This window comes from Lichenostomus cassidix, chromosome Z (assembly GCF_008360975.1).
Source record: "Lichenostomus cassidix isolate B80296 chromosome Z, HeHo_3.0, whole genome shotgun sequence".
NCBI lineage: Eukaryota > Metazoa > Chordata > Aves > Passeriformes > Meliphagidae > Lichenostomus > Lichenostomus cassidix.
Window position 1 is genome coordinate 31345349 of NC_139511.1, and position 14403 is coordinate 31359751.

Consider the following 14403-nt stretch of genomic DNA (forward strand, 5'->3'; position numbering starts at 1 on the left):
AACTACTCAAGGCTGCAAGTAATGAAACAGAATGACAGCTTTCTCTGCAAAGCTCTAGGCTGTGAGTGACTTGAGCTAGTTTCAGACTTAATCATTTTCATTCCATGGCTCACTGCAACTGCCACAATCTAAGACGTAAGTAGAATGGAGCCAGCCAGTCACTTGCCCAGTGTGTAATTTACTGCAAATTCTGTCCTTTAGTCAAGAAAGTTTCAGGGCAATTTGTTTTTGAGTGTCACTTCACAGCATGTGGCTGTTCTGGGAACACATTTACATTCTCAATCAAACTTGAAAGAAGAAGCTCACCTGACTTAATGAGTCACTGTGCTTTGAGTCACCTAAATAGCATGCATTGAGTGAGGAGAAAAAGAAACATCAGGATTAGTTAATCCCATAATTCTATGTTTCTTCTGCTTCTCCCCTTCAACCTATTTGGACAGTAATGAATATTAAAATCATAGATGACAACAAATCTAGTTCACACAAAAGGATACTACACACCCTCACTGAGCTGATGTGAGCAGGGCTGAGCAGCCTCCATGTGTCTGAAGTCTGGACTCAGATGTGACTGCTGATTTTGGGGACTACTGGAAGACTTTGACCCAAACCAAAGGGGTTTCAGAGTGGGTTCTTCATCTATGGTCTTTGAATCAGCTTGGTAAAATGCACACAGCACTTGTGTTAACAACATACAGTACGAGATTACTGAACCTTAACTTGGTGTGAAAAATTAAGGGAAGCAGCACTTCCAGGAGTTGTGGGGAGCAAGTAGCACACCTCTGCTGCCCTCAAACCTTGTCCTTGGTCTCTGATTATATGAAGCCAGATGGAACTTGGCTGGCTCATTGATATATATGCATTATCAAATTGAGTTTCAGGAAACAGAAATTACGTGCCTAAATTATAGAAAAAACATTGAATTAAAAAAAAAATTCCCTGAACACTTGTGGTTTCCACTATTTTTTTTAATTGTTGTTGCTCCACAGTCTCTATGAGAATATCAGTATATCCAGCAGTCTATTTCATGGAAAGCAGGAAACCTCGGGTTTCTTAAAGTTGATATGCAAAGAGAACCTATTGAGAAAAAAATTAAAAGCTAACTTATCCCAAATTCTTCCATTCTGCCCCTTAAAGTAGCCTCCAGGCAGCATTTAGAGAAGAATTTTTGAAAATACCAACCCAAGTGGCTTCGTGTTTATCCAGTACCTGATTGGCTTCCTTTGTTATTAACTATTGACCATATAATCTTTTTCATTAATCATATGAAGTCACATATTTCCTACTTTAGAATATCTTAAGGTTGCCTCCAGTCACTAAAATGTACATTTTCTACTCAAGTTAGTTCGCATAAGAATGCAAAGTGCAAGAGAATGTATGGGCTGCAAGTCAAGAGCAAAGTTTTACTCCTAAATCTGCAGTTGGTTTGCTATGATGCTTTAGACAAGTTACACATTTCCCCTCTTGTCTATTTCGTTTTAATCACAATGTCCTCTTAAATAGTTCTTAAGGTAGGAAATGTTTCTTCCGAGGCTGGGGCATTTGAGTAAGGCTTTTCTAATTTTTGAATCATAGTAGAATGTTCAAACCCCACCACAGCAATGAAGTTTTCAGTCTCTCATTTTGCAATCAAGGATAAAGAATTGCTCATCTAAACAGGAGGCAAAGACCTGAACATCATTATATGGTTAGTAGCAAGGTTTTTCTGCTGTTAGCAGGACTATGTTGGATTTTTACTTGTCCACTCCAAATCAAGCAGTGGGAAATTCTTTTGACAAGACTGAGCTTGCTCAGAATTTTTTTTCCCACAAAAATCAAAGGTATGGGTTCAGCTTGTAAACATGGTAGCCAAAAGATCCTGGCATCAGATCTGTAAAATCTACCACCATGGAAACACAATGTACATGCACTGTCAGTAGCAGCAGTTGGCTTTCTTGTGTGTTTAGATATTATTTTCAACGGAGAACCTGATGACTTACAAGCATTCCTTCCTACAATAGACTTTTAACAAACTTTTTTCAATGGATTGATCAGCCTAATCCAGGAACTTTTCCATTTTCACAAGCCCTCCATTCAACTCCTCCAGATGTGTTACTCAGGGTATCTAAAATTTAAAAAAAACCCTTCTCTTCAACTGTATCCTACTACTGCAGTAGACAGTTCTGAGAAACTGAGAATGCTCAAGGCCAGTTCATAGAGAAGAATTGCCCAGTGGAATTTTAGGATCTCAAGAGTTAGAACAGAGGATAGACACACTCCCCAGGCAGCAAGGATTCCTCTTAGTGGTCTTTCAGTGTTCTTGTCACTGTGATTCTTCAGAAACGACTACCTGAAACTAGAATACCCCATTTTGCCCAGACCCTGCAAGCCAGTTTGTGTTCTTAAGAGACAAATTACTCCCAGCAAGCCAGAAGAATTCTCAGTACAAACAGAGTGAAGAGTTGCTAGTGCATTTTCCATGTCGTTTGCAATTCTAACCTTCTAACACTTTGTTCAGGAACATGACAAATGAATCCATGGGACGTGTCATATGCAGTGCTCCTGGCAACAAGAAATGCAAACTACTCAAAGAGGTCATTTCCTTCCTCTCTAGTTCAGACATTTTCCACTATCCTCACTACTAAATGCAAAATTAAGTTAGTTATTGTATATCAATTTGGTTTAAAGACTGCCTTCCTGGAGGTGTTACAACAGATTAGATGCTGTAAGGTATTGTAAACTGGCCTGGGGGGTTGAGGGTCAATTTATCTCCTGTCTGGCACTGAAGGAGGCAGGGTAGTGAGGACAAATGTGAGTGGCAGCTTGTTTTCCTTTGCTCCCACTTAGCCAATTAGCATGTACCAGGCTTGACAGAAAAGCGACGGCTCTGAAGAAAAGCTGCAGAGCAGGAAAAGGCAGGAAACAGAGGAAGAATCGTTAGCTGCTAACCAGATAGGGACCTGGGTTTGTACACTGCATCCCAGACATAACCCAGTGACAATGGGTTAACCTGGCACACAGCATATCTGTGGAAGTGGAGCCCCAGAGGATAGCAGGGTTTTACTCCAGCTCCACTGACATACCATCATGACCTGAGTGACCAAGCCAGAAAAACATCCAGAGACAGATGTGTTTCATGGATGGGCACCTTTTGACCCTCCGAAAAAAAAAGTGCTGTTTGGACATCATTATGGTAAGTGATAACATGTGGTGGTGTGCTTCGGCCTTCAGCTCACACAGCATCCAGTTTTTGAGGAAAAGCAGGAATAAGGCCATCTGTAAGTAGCTCTGGCAGGCTGACTGGCCCTCACAGATGTTTTACGAAGATACCACTTAAACCCTAACCTAAGTACAGCTTAGAAACAAGAATATGGCAAAGAAAGTAAAGTGAGTAAAGTGGAGGACACTCGCTGAGAAAAGTGAAGACTGGTTTTTCCCCAGCCCTGATGGACCTGTAAATTCCCCAGGCTGTTGGCATCAGGCACAGCATCACCAGCTGGGCAAGCAGGGGGATTGTCCTGCTCTGCACTGGGGCAGCCTCACCTCCAGTGCTGGGGGCAGTTTTGGGTGCCACAATACAAGAAAGACATGAACGTCTTACAGAGCATCCAAAGGAGGGCAACTAAGAATATGAAGGGCCTTGAGCAGAAGCTGTGTGAAGAGTGGCTGACATCACTTGTTCTGTTCAGCCTGGAGAGAAGGATACTGAGGGGAGACCTCACTGTGGTGTACAACTTCCTTGTGAAGGGAGAAGGAGAGGCAGACACTGATCTGATCTCTGTGATGACCAACGACAGGGCCTGAAGGAGTGGCCTGAAGTTGTATCAGGAGAGGCTTAGTTGGGATTTTAGAAAATATCATTCCCCCAGAGGGCGACTGGGCACTGGAAGGGGCTCCCCAGAGAAGCAGTTACAGCACCAAGCCCGACAGAGTTCAAACAGCATTTGGACACTGCTCTCAGGCACATGGTGTGACTCTTGGAGGTGATCCCATGCAGAGCCCGGAGCTGAACTTGATAATCATTGTGGGTTCCTTCCAACTCAGCATATTATGTGATTCTGTAACCCTGATTCTCTTGTCCTCACCTCCTGTTAGAGCCATTAGTTTGCATTTGCAAGCCAGAAAGTCCTTTTTCCACTGCAGAGTGCAACACAGCTCCTGTTAGTGGGCTAGTACTGCACAATTCTGCCTCTAGAATGTCTTGAATTCCTCTGAGTCTTGTCCTCACTCCTGTTTGTGAGTTTGTAGCAGGAATGTTAGCATTCCAAAGCATACAGAGAGGATATGTGAGGCTCAGGGTCTATAGTTGCCACAAGCCAACCTGTAGGCAAGCCTGTCCTCCATATTCTATTCAGAAATTCAACTCACCCCTAAATTTTTCACAACAGATAGCGCAGCATTCATGTCTTTGCCCTTACTCAGGCATGAGAAAAATACAGCTTTCCCATGCATAAGTGTCATGAAGTCCAGTTGTGCACATATGCCAAGCTGGGCTTGAGATGCAGGAGGTCTTTGCTGTTTCTGGCAAATTGTGGCTAGCACAGTTTTTCCCATGGGAAGTTTTCTTGTGTTTTTGTAAATAAAGATAAAGTTTGGATGTTTTGGAACAGTGTCCCAGAACTTGGACAGTGCAGGCCTGGCCAATCAGGCCTGGGGGAAGGCTTCTGACTGACCAATCTGGGTGACTTTTGAGTACTCTATAAATGTGATGAAATCAAAACAATAAAGGTCATTCCTTCTTGCCACTGAGAACCGATGCATTCATTACTCTGCTAGCTGCTCAACAGCGACAGCAAGTAATGCTGATGTAGGCATAGAAAATAGCAACTTTTGCAATCCACATGCTTTTTTTCAAGAAAAAGAAGATTTATGGTTGTGCAGGTCTTTGAGAGGTATAAAAATCCTTTTATTTGAGTTCTTTCATACATCTTATCCTTAACTATTTATTTATAGTCTGCCTTCCAGCTCTTCAGGTTGCCTTGCAGGTACAAGGACTAGTAGAGACCAGCTCTATACATGGTGCCTATACTGGGTGCAGAGCAGAGAAAACTGGTCATAGATGCATATAAGTAGAACTGACAGAGAAACAGGAATTTACAGAATCGACAGATGATGCTGACTCAAATCTCAGCCCTGATATTCAGACAGGACTGAGCCTATTTCTTCATACGTCTATGTATGTTTTCAAGTGAAATATCCCAGATGGTTAACATTATTCAGTTTTCCAGTCCCGGCTATTCAGATAAAGACCACCACCCTATTTCCTATGCTCAGTTCCTTCGACTGCAGAAAAATAGAGTTGATCAAGTTTTAAACTTGGTTTGATACCTGATTAGCATAGGGATGTGCCTTTTAGCATACTAATAACAAGTTCATAACAGCTTTTTTTCTCTATTAATATTGATTAACTGCAGTAATTTTAGTTTAGTCTTTTTAATTGCTCAAATATACTCTAAAACACAAAAATACTTGACTGACACACACAGGATTTTCCCACATAAGGCCTGTCCCTAGATTTTCACATTAATCCTTGCAACTTCTTGCTCTTTCTTTCAGTATATGCAATCTCTTAACTGCCCTGGTTAATGAGTTCTACTTTGTAGGACCTCCAAAACTTTTCTACTGTGGCCTGATTTTTCCCACAATCATGAGACCTTTGTAGGTTTCTTTCTATCATTAGCAAGTGTCCTCAAGAATGAAATCACTGCTGTAATTAGAAAAACGGGGCAGTGTAAGTTGTCCTTTACCTGCCTACAGTGTCAATGTTCATGTGGGGGCCTGTCATACTCTGACACATTCACATGAGTATGAGCCAAGTAGTCAAGCACTTCTAGTTCATTGAATATATCAAGGAACAAAACTCTAGCTGATGCCAATATTTTTAAGGCATTGACTGAGTGAATTGAGCTACATCTATTGTTACAGTGGTGTTTTGAAAGCACCAATACTTGCAAAGGGAATCAGGATTTCTCCTCCATACATGTCTCCCATGCCCAGGTATGTAGTTCAGGCACCTATGCACTGGTTTCCAGGGAGGCTGTGAATACAAATAGCAATCAGGCTATCATCACCCTAAAAATGCAATCTGTGGCATGCTGCTGTTGCACCAAAAGTAAGAAGCAGGTGCCAACAGATAAAGAAATTTCAGTGTTCTCAGTCTAGGATTTAAAGTCTTCCCAACTAATCTAGATGCCATGGCAGGTTCAGGCTCATTTCATCACCAGTTTGTAGGACCACATTGTGGAAAGTGGCTGCTTTTTATAGTTCCCTCACGTGGAAGAGCCTAAATTTCTACCAGTGCCCATTGAAGATATTCATTATTTGTGTTTCTTACTAACTTTTAGCTGAACAATTTACCCTGAGTCTACAGAGCGTCATTAGTTCCTGAGACAGAGCAGCCAAGAAGACTGCTGTTTCATATGCTCCTCTTTCCTTTACTGCCACAGGGTTGAGCAGGTTTTTGAAGGGACCCTGAGGGATCTGAATTCAGAAGCCATGTCAGAGGAACAGGGTTAATACTAGACAGTCAACCAGTGAGGTATAGGCCGTCAAGTTTCACTGGAAACAGTCAGCTCAGATGAAGTACAAACTCCACTGATGTAAACTACCTTCCCTTAGAAGCTGTGTGAATTCACACACACACAGGATTTCTTAGCTGTAGGTGCCTACAAGATTAGCTGGTGCCTTCTACAGACCTTCTTGCGGAGCATAGATTGTAGACAGCATCTGGTCAGGACTATAAATTGCATACAGCTCAAAACTGCTTTGTTTCACTAGTTAATATTGCTGGTTTACTTAAATGTTTGTCACTAAATGAGCACATTACGCATCCATTACCGACCTCTGCTTGTCAGCTGGAAATGACTTCTCAAAGGCACTGACGCCTCTGGTTGTAGCACTGTTCAAGCATTGCTGTGATTACTGCAAAACAGGTAACTGGCAACCATAGGATACATGGCTCAGTACTTCTATATTCAAATTACTGCTAGAATAAGATCGTGTTTGCCTGCTTCATTCATCATTAATAGCAATAATATTCTTGGTGCCTTAGGCTGAAAATGTCTGTCAAAAGCATTAGGTAACTCCCTCATCAGATCTTACCTCTTGCCAGCACATCCACACCCATGATGCAATGGGGATGACAGAAAACCATCCTACTACATTTTAAATGGATACAGTTCATGTCCCAGCCCTGAAGCCTCTCTCAGCACAGGCATTGTGTAAATGGTAGTTTTATCTTCTGTTCATAAGAGGGAAGGGCTTTGGGAATGGAGAACTCTTGTTCTGCATCATACAGCCCACCTTTCTATCCTTGAAACAAGACAGTCAGCTGCACTGATCTTGCTGGACGAAGGAGGCAGCTCTGATGGCTTTCAAAAGTATTTACATTTTCCCAGGTAGTGCTGGGAAAGGAGAAGAGACTATGAGCAGTAATGAAGGAGCAATGGAATTATGGAGAAATGTCTTGCCTGCACCTGCATGGTAAACAGGCACAGGCACAGGGAAAGCTGAAGGTAAGGAAAATTATGCTTTCCCTTCATCTGTCCACCAAAGCACTACACATCACCAGCCTGAGCATGACACAAGATCTGGCAGAATGGAGTGATGGCGTCCTATGTACAAACAGCATTACTTCTTAATTCCGTTTCCAAATTACTAAAACAGATGTTTTCCAGAAAGTGAAAATAATGACTCTGAGGCATTTCTTGGGTTATCTTAATTTGGTAAGAAACTGATTAAGAGGGTCCATATACACAAATGTTTTGTTCTGATTCAGCTAAGTCAGTTTATTGTTCAGCTACTCTAGTTTCAGCACATGAACAAGGATTTGGTAGTCAGATGCATGGAAGTGTACTAACTGTACTGAAAATATTTCTCCTTTAATTGCATTTGAAGCCAAGATATCTACAGGTCTCTGAAATACAAGTCTGAGTTACTGGCTTCCTGGCTTTTAGAAGCTACTTTGGGGAATGGACTGAAAACTAAGAAAGATATTACATTTTTTTAATGTTATTCCCAATCAAGAGTTCATGAGTTTCTGCTCAGAAAGGAGCAAAAGTATGTAGCTCTAAGACAACATGATAGAATTACCAAGGAAAGAATATGAGAATTACAGTAGTTTCCTGTTTTTAGCATTGGTTTTACTCAAGACATTGTAAACTTCCTAATTATATTAATAAAATGTATGATTAGAGATGATGATAAATCTAGAGTTTGCAAGAAAAGACTTGTCCTTTTTGATACACCTTCTAAAATGTTCCCAGGCTTGGGCTCAACAGTTGCCCAGTTCTACTGTGATAGGTACAAAACTTGTCTATATTTTGATTAGGCAAGGTATTAGTGGTAGAAAGTAGGTACGAAGTATTTATACTACCCTGTTACTGTCTAGAGATCTACAAGACATTTAACAGTGAAGGACCCAATTTAATAGCAGTCAGACTTTTAGACTGTGGAAACAGTAGCACAAGATGAAGCTGCACAGGGAAATGCAAGCAGACTGTATGTCCTTGGTGCACTCTTACCAAAGTTATAAGATGCATCCATCCATTGCTGAGAAACTCCATGGCCATGCTTCAGTACACTATTTTTTGGTATTCGAAAGCTATCTTCAAATCAGATGCCACAGCTGAGTAAACAGTCTCCTTCCCACATGCTCTTTCAGGTTGCAAATTTGGGCCAATGGGTTTTTGTGCAATTCTTTTACACAGTAATGAAGCGCAGATTCTGATGGACTAAACTCATCCTTGCCAAGCAAACTGGATCACAGCTCATGCTGAGGCTTGCAAGAGTAATGAACTTGATAGGGTTCAGTCATGCAAAATGCTGACTTCCTTCAAGGAGGGCTTATCATCCTGAACTCTATTAACCTTGGTTCTTAGGTAAAACTTTTCACGCTTTTGGGAAGAAAGGCAGACCTGTTAACCAAGCATTTCCAGGGCTTAAAGCAGTCCTCAGTCTTTCAGGATCTTGATCCTCCACACAAGATCATGTTAATCTCTGTAGGCACTACCTGAAGGAAAGAGTTCCACATGGAAGTTAGTTGACAGAACAAAGAGATGGGACAAAGATGGGAGGGAGGGAGGGAGGGAGGGAGGGAGGGAGGGAGGGAGGGAGGAGGGAGGGAGGGAAGGAAGGAAGGAAGAAGGAAGGAAGGAAGGAAGGAAGGAAGGAAGGAAGGAAGGAAGGAAGGAAGGAAGGAAGGAAGGAAGGAAGGAAGGAAGGAAGGAAGGAAGGAAGGAAGGAAGGAAGGAAGGAAGGAAGGAAGGAAGGAAGGAAGGAAGGAAGGAAGGAAGGAAGGAAGGAAGGAAGGAAGGAAGGAAGGAAGGAAGGAAGGAAGGAAGGAAGGGAATTACGTAGATCTGTTACATATTTGTAAGCGTATGAATCAGTAGGAGCCACCAGGCAGTGGCACAGTGGCATTACATGCACCTCTTTCTCACTATAGTGATTTCACATCCTAGAAATGAACAAGGAAGTCGGAAAAATGGCTTCTGCCTTCTTTCTGCCTTACTTTGACTATTGCCTGTATGAAGTTAACACAGCGCTGCACTCTGCTCTTTCCAGCACAGAACAAACCTTCCTGCACAGAGCCTACAGCATCAGGTGGTTCCCTTTCACAGCAGTGTCTGATGGACAAGTAGTTATTGCAGAGTGGGGTGGGCCCTAGTAAAGACCATCAGAACACTCACACTGTTAATGGACATTTGTGTCACTGACATCACAAGAAATAAGTAGCTACTGGAGGCCAGAGTATGTTGTTATAATGTTGTTGCAGCTGCATTGCCTTAAGCTTATGTGAATTCCCCTAATATGTGGTGAGGATTTATGTCTATCTTCTCAAGTATTAGATAATTTAGCAGCGTATTCCTCTGCCCACAAAACTGGAGCTCTAAAATACTGCAGTGGTCTCCATGGAAATAGACAGTATCAGCCCTGTCTACTGGTGTTAATATTTTTAGTAATGAAGGAATTAACATTTTATTTTTGTACAGGCACTTTGGAATAAAACCGTTTTATCTTTCAATTCTTCCCAGTCTCTTGCACATGGAAATAGGCTATGGCAGCTGTGCACAATCTCTTTTCTCTCTTCTCCCTACCTTCCTTTCCCCAAAATAAATAATTCTTTGGTGGTTTTCTTGTTTTTTTAGCTTGCTTTAGTTTGGTTTTTTCATGTAAGGGCTGGCAGTTGCAGCAAGGTCTTCCTGCTGAGAATTTTGAAAATAAGCTTCTTTTCTCTTTTCTGTTGCTGATACAGGCCAGGATGCCATTGGCCTTCTTGGCCACCTGGGCATACTCCCAGCTCAGGTTCAGCTGCTCTCACCAGCACCCCAAGGTCCTTTTCCACCAGACAGCTTTCCAGCCACTCTGCCCCCTGCCTGTAGTGCTGCCTGGGGTTGTTGTCACCCAAGGCCAGGACCCAGCACTGGGCATCACTGAGTACCATACCATCAGCCTTGACATCAATCCAGCCTGCCAGATCCTTCTGAAGGGCCTTTCTGCCATCCAGCAGATCAACACTCCCACCTAACTTGGTATCATCTGCCAATTTACAGAGGGAAGTCAAGTCTGAACAAACCATTTATCTATTGCAGCCAATTACAGTTTTATTCTGTCCTTGACAGTAGAATCAAGTAGTAGGAGCACTGGGACTATTGAGTTACCTTTTAATTTTTGTTGTTGTTGTTTGTTTGTTTGTTTGTTTTATTTGGTTTGGTTTGGTTTGGTTTGGTTTTTTTCCAAACAGCTCAAGTACCTGCAATGGGGGAAAAAACCCAACTACCCAAACAAATAACAACAACAAAAAAAACCAACAAAAACAAAAAAGAAAACAAAAAACCCCCCAACCAACCACAAAAAGTCCCAAAACTAAAACAACAAACAAATTAAAAACCCCAACCAAACAAAGCCACTTTTTTTTTGAACCTTTGTGTTGTAGTTTGCCTTCCAGAAAAAGGATAATGGGAAATCTGAGTCTGAATGTCCTTGAGGAACCAAGTGGCAAGGAAGGGTATTCCATTAAATATTAATTTATATTTTCTTCTTGGGAACCAATACGCAGTCTGTGGTAAGGAACAAAATTAGTCTGCTCAACTTTCTTTACAGAAATGCTGGGTTCTGCTTTCCTCCATCCACAATAAGGCATTCCATTTCTCTCCAAGATCTTCCATGTTTTCTTCAATGTCATCACTTCTGGCTTAAGGAAGAATGTAATAAAACAGTGGTGGGAGGTGAGGGTGTGAAATAGAGAAATCTGCTGGAGTGTTTTGTTGCTAGGTTTGAAACCTCTCTGTTCTTTGCATTTTGGAACGTGACAATTTCAGAACTGCGGAGATGCTGCAATTTCCTCAGAAGAAAAATCTATTTCAGACCAAGCTTCTCTGCACAACATTGTGTTTGTCCCTAAGGTGAAGATGAAAAGCTAACCAGTTATCCTCTCTTTTGGTACAAAGGTGTGCGAACTAAAGCAAATGTGTCTGAAACCTTGGCCCTTAGCTGTCTAAGTACTGTTCAGAAGCAGCTGCACTAAGAGAAGTGGAAACTGGCAGCTGAAGTACCAAGAACAAAGGCCCATGTAAGGGAGGGTACGTTTTCATAATGGCATAGAGGGAAAGGCCACTGTCACAGCAAGCAGGTGACAGCTTTTCTTCCAGTGTGTCTCAGCTTCTGGATGTCATGGGCTCAGACCTCCTCAACCAGAGAAAGTGTCTCCTTTCCTTATGGCCCATGACCTTTTCATGCCTGAATATATCTAGGAGTTTTTAAAGATCTAGTTTTAAACACGTTCGAAGAGCCCTGTGTCAGTGATTATAACTCAATCAAACTACATTTCGTTATGGCCAGAACCTGGCCCTGATTGGCTTGAACACCATGCACAATTCCTTTGAATTCAAGATTAAAATCATGCTCTGTCCTCTTTGAGCCCAGCTGTGCACTGGGATCTGCAAGCATCTCAGTAGCTTTGACGCCCCCAGTTGTTATGAATCTGCTTTTGGCAATTAGCACTGCATCAGCTGCAGTTACAGAGTGGCGTTTTGCTGGTACCCATAGAGACAGCTGTTTTCCAGTCTCTTGGTTAAGAGTGGATTCAGGCCTATACCCACACACTATTCAGAAGGAGAGATAGGAGGGCTGCTCTCTCTAGAAGGTTTAGCTTAATTACTCTGAGCTCACCAGATGTCCACTGTAATCACCATCCAGAGACAAGGAGCCGAACTGACATTGAAGGCTTTGGCAGAGCAAGCTTAGGCAGAGCTGAGCTAGAGCCTATTTCTGAATTGCTACAGCTCACAGCATCATCTCCTTTTTTGGCAGATCCCAGTAGTGAATACTTATAAGACAAAGAGTACTCCCAGGCCTACTTCTCAAGTAATATTGAATCAAAATAGCAAGAAGCAATTTTGCACATTTGGCTGTCTGATATGGAGAGAGATGGCACACATTTGGGAACATCAAGTCCTAAGTGTCTCAGAGAAAACAAGTGAGCTGGACACAAGGCAGAGTCAACACAGAAAGTTTGCCAGCTGTTTCATTAGATCACCCCTGCTAATAGTATGTTTATCTCACGGCTGCCAGCTCCTGAAATCTAGGCATCTCACAAAGGGAGTCTCCATTTTGTTGGATGAGCACTCTTTTACTCTGGAAGACATAAAGGCTTCTCTGTGGCCACAAATAAGGAGATAAGCTTCATATTCATGACAATAAATTCAAATCCTTATCCCCTTGTGTGTCCTTAATAGTGTCTTGGAAACAGATCTAGTTTTTAATTGGAGTCTCAGGAATTTAAAATTGCATTGCTGTCAGTGGAGCCAAGCAGCTGTCTCTCTCAAGAAAGGAAAAGAATCAAAGGAAATTGTCCTAGCTTTGTCACAGATACACCAAGTAGCCACAGTTCTGCAGATGCCTTCTCTGAAAAGCAGCAATATGAATTGGGGTAGTAGCTGACCTTGAATAGTTCTCAAGTAGTTAAGGGCTTTGAAGCAGGATGAAATATCTTGTGAGAAATCAAAGACATCAACAGAATGGCATTTGGCATAACTTCAAACAATGAGGTTTAGGCTTAACCAGTCTGCCTGAGACCTGGAAAATTAGGTCCTGTTTTCTCCCCCATACCCACATAAGAAAAAAGAGGTGTCTCCTTCCCTGCCTCATGTTTCACATCCATTGATGCTGGCCCTAATAACTGTTCACTCTTTCAGATGGAGAATCATGGTGTTTTCCTACAGCAATCTCTGGAAGTGATATTTTTAGAGAAGCCTGAAACGCTCCAATTCTGTTCTTACTGCACTCAGCCAGAATTTCACTGGTAGAAATGTTAGCAGTTAGGCAAACCAGAATTGGATTGCAGCTGTCAGACAGTTCAGTTAGGCTGGTGCTGGGAGGCTTTAAAATGCAACCCATGCTATCATAAGAGAAGACAAAAGCAAGGGGGGAGGAGGGAAGTAACAAACTAGCAATCCAGCCAGGTGTTCACAACAAGGGCAGCAGCAATATAATTAACTTAATTGATTATAGATATGTCACTAGCAAGAGTAGTGTTAATGCGATAAATATAATAGTAGACCTTCACCACTTCCTCTGTTTTCTTTCCTATTCTGGCACCCTGCCATACATAAGCACTCTTGTTACAAGAGTTGTTTTTAAACTATGGTTTCTGACTGTTTTATTGCCTCTGGAAGACAGCGTGAGTCACATCTACCACCACTTGACAATAGGAAAAGGAAAAGTAAGAAGTTTTGCTATCTATATCAGACCTCATCTCTAGTTTTTCCCTCTCCTTAGTACTGAAGAGTGAATCTGAGTTCTGGAATCAGAAGTCACCTCTTCATTGTCCCCATCCAGGTTAAAGAATTCTGTTCTGGCTCAGGAGAAGCTTTGTATCTATGAGGAGGACTCATGCTGTGGTAGTAGTGGATCTTTGCTGAGACATCTTCACTGCAGTTACAGGTATGAGCCTGATGCTTCACTGCAGACAGTCCTGTCTCCAGTCCTGAGCAGCACAGTATATGTATCCAGAGTTTAGATTTAAAATGAACAAAAGCAAGAGTGGAAGGAGGGGGGGAAAATTCTGTATAAGAACCTGACATTGAGTCTACTGGTAGAGGCAAGGCTCAGTCCTGCTGTCATTTAAACTTGTGCCTGCTTCTTTCATAGTTTCAGCTTTGAAAATCTTTGAGTCCATAGGAGCTAGAAAACAGTTCTTCCCAAGTGCTACACCTTGTCAATCATAAAAGACCAGAGAGACCTCTGAGAGGGGCAAAGAACAAAAAGCATGGTCCTACAGAGCTAGACATCTACTTTTCTAATGCTTAGCTAAGCCTTGGTCCCTCAGAAAGCTCTGACATATCAGTGTAGCTGAAGTGCAGTCTACTGGTAATGCATGTGGAAATATGTTTTCCTTCACTTATTGCCCCCTCAGGAAGCATGGGT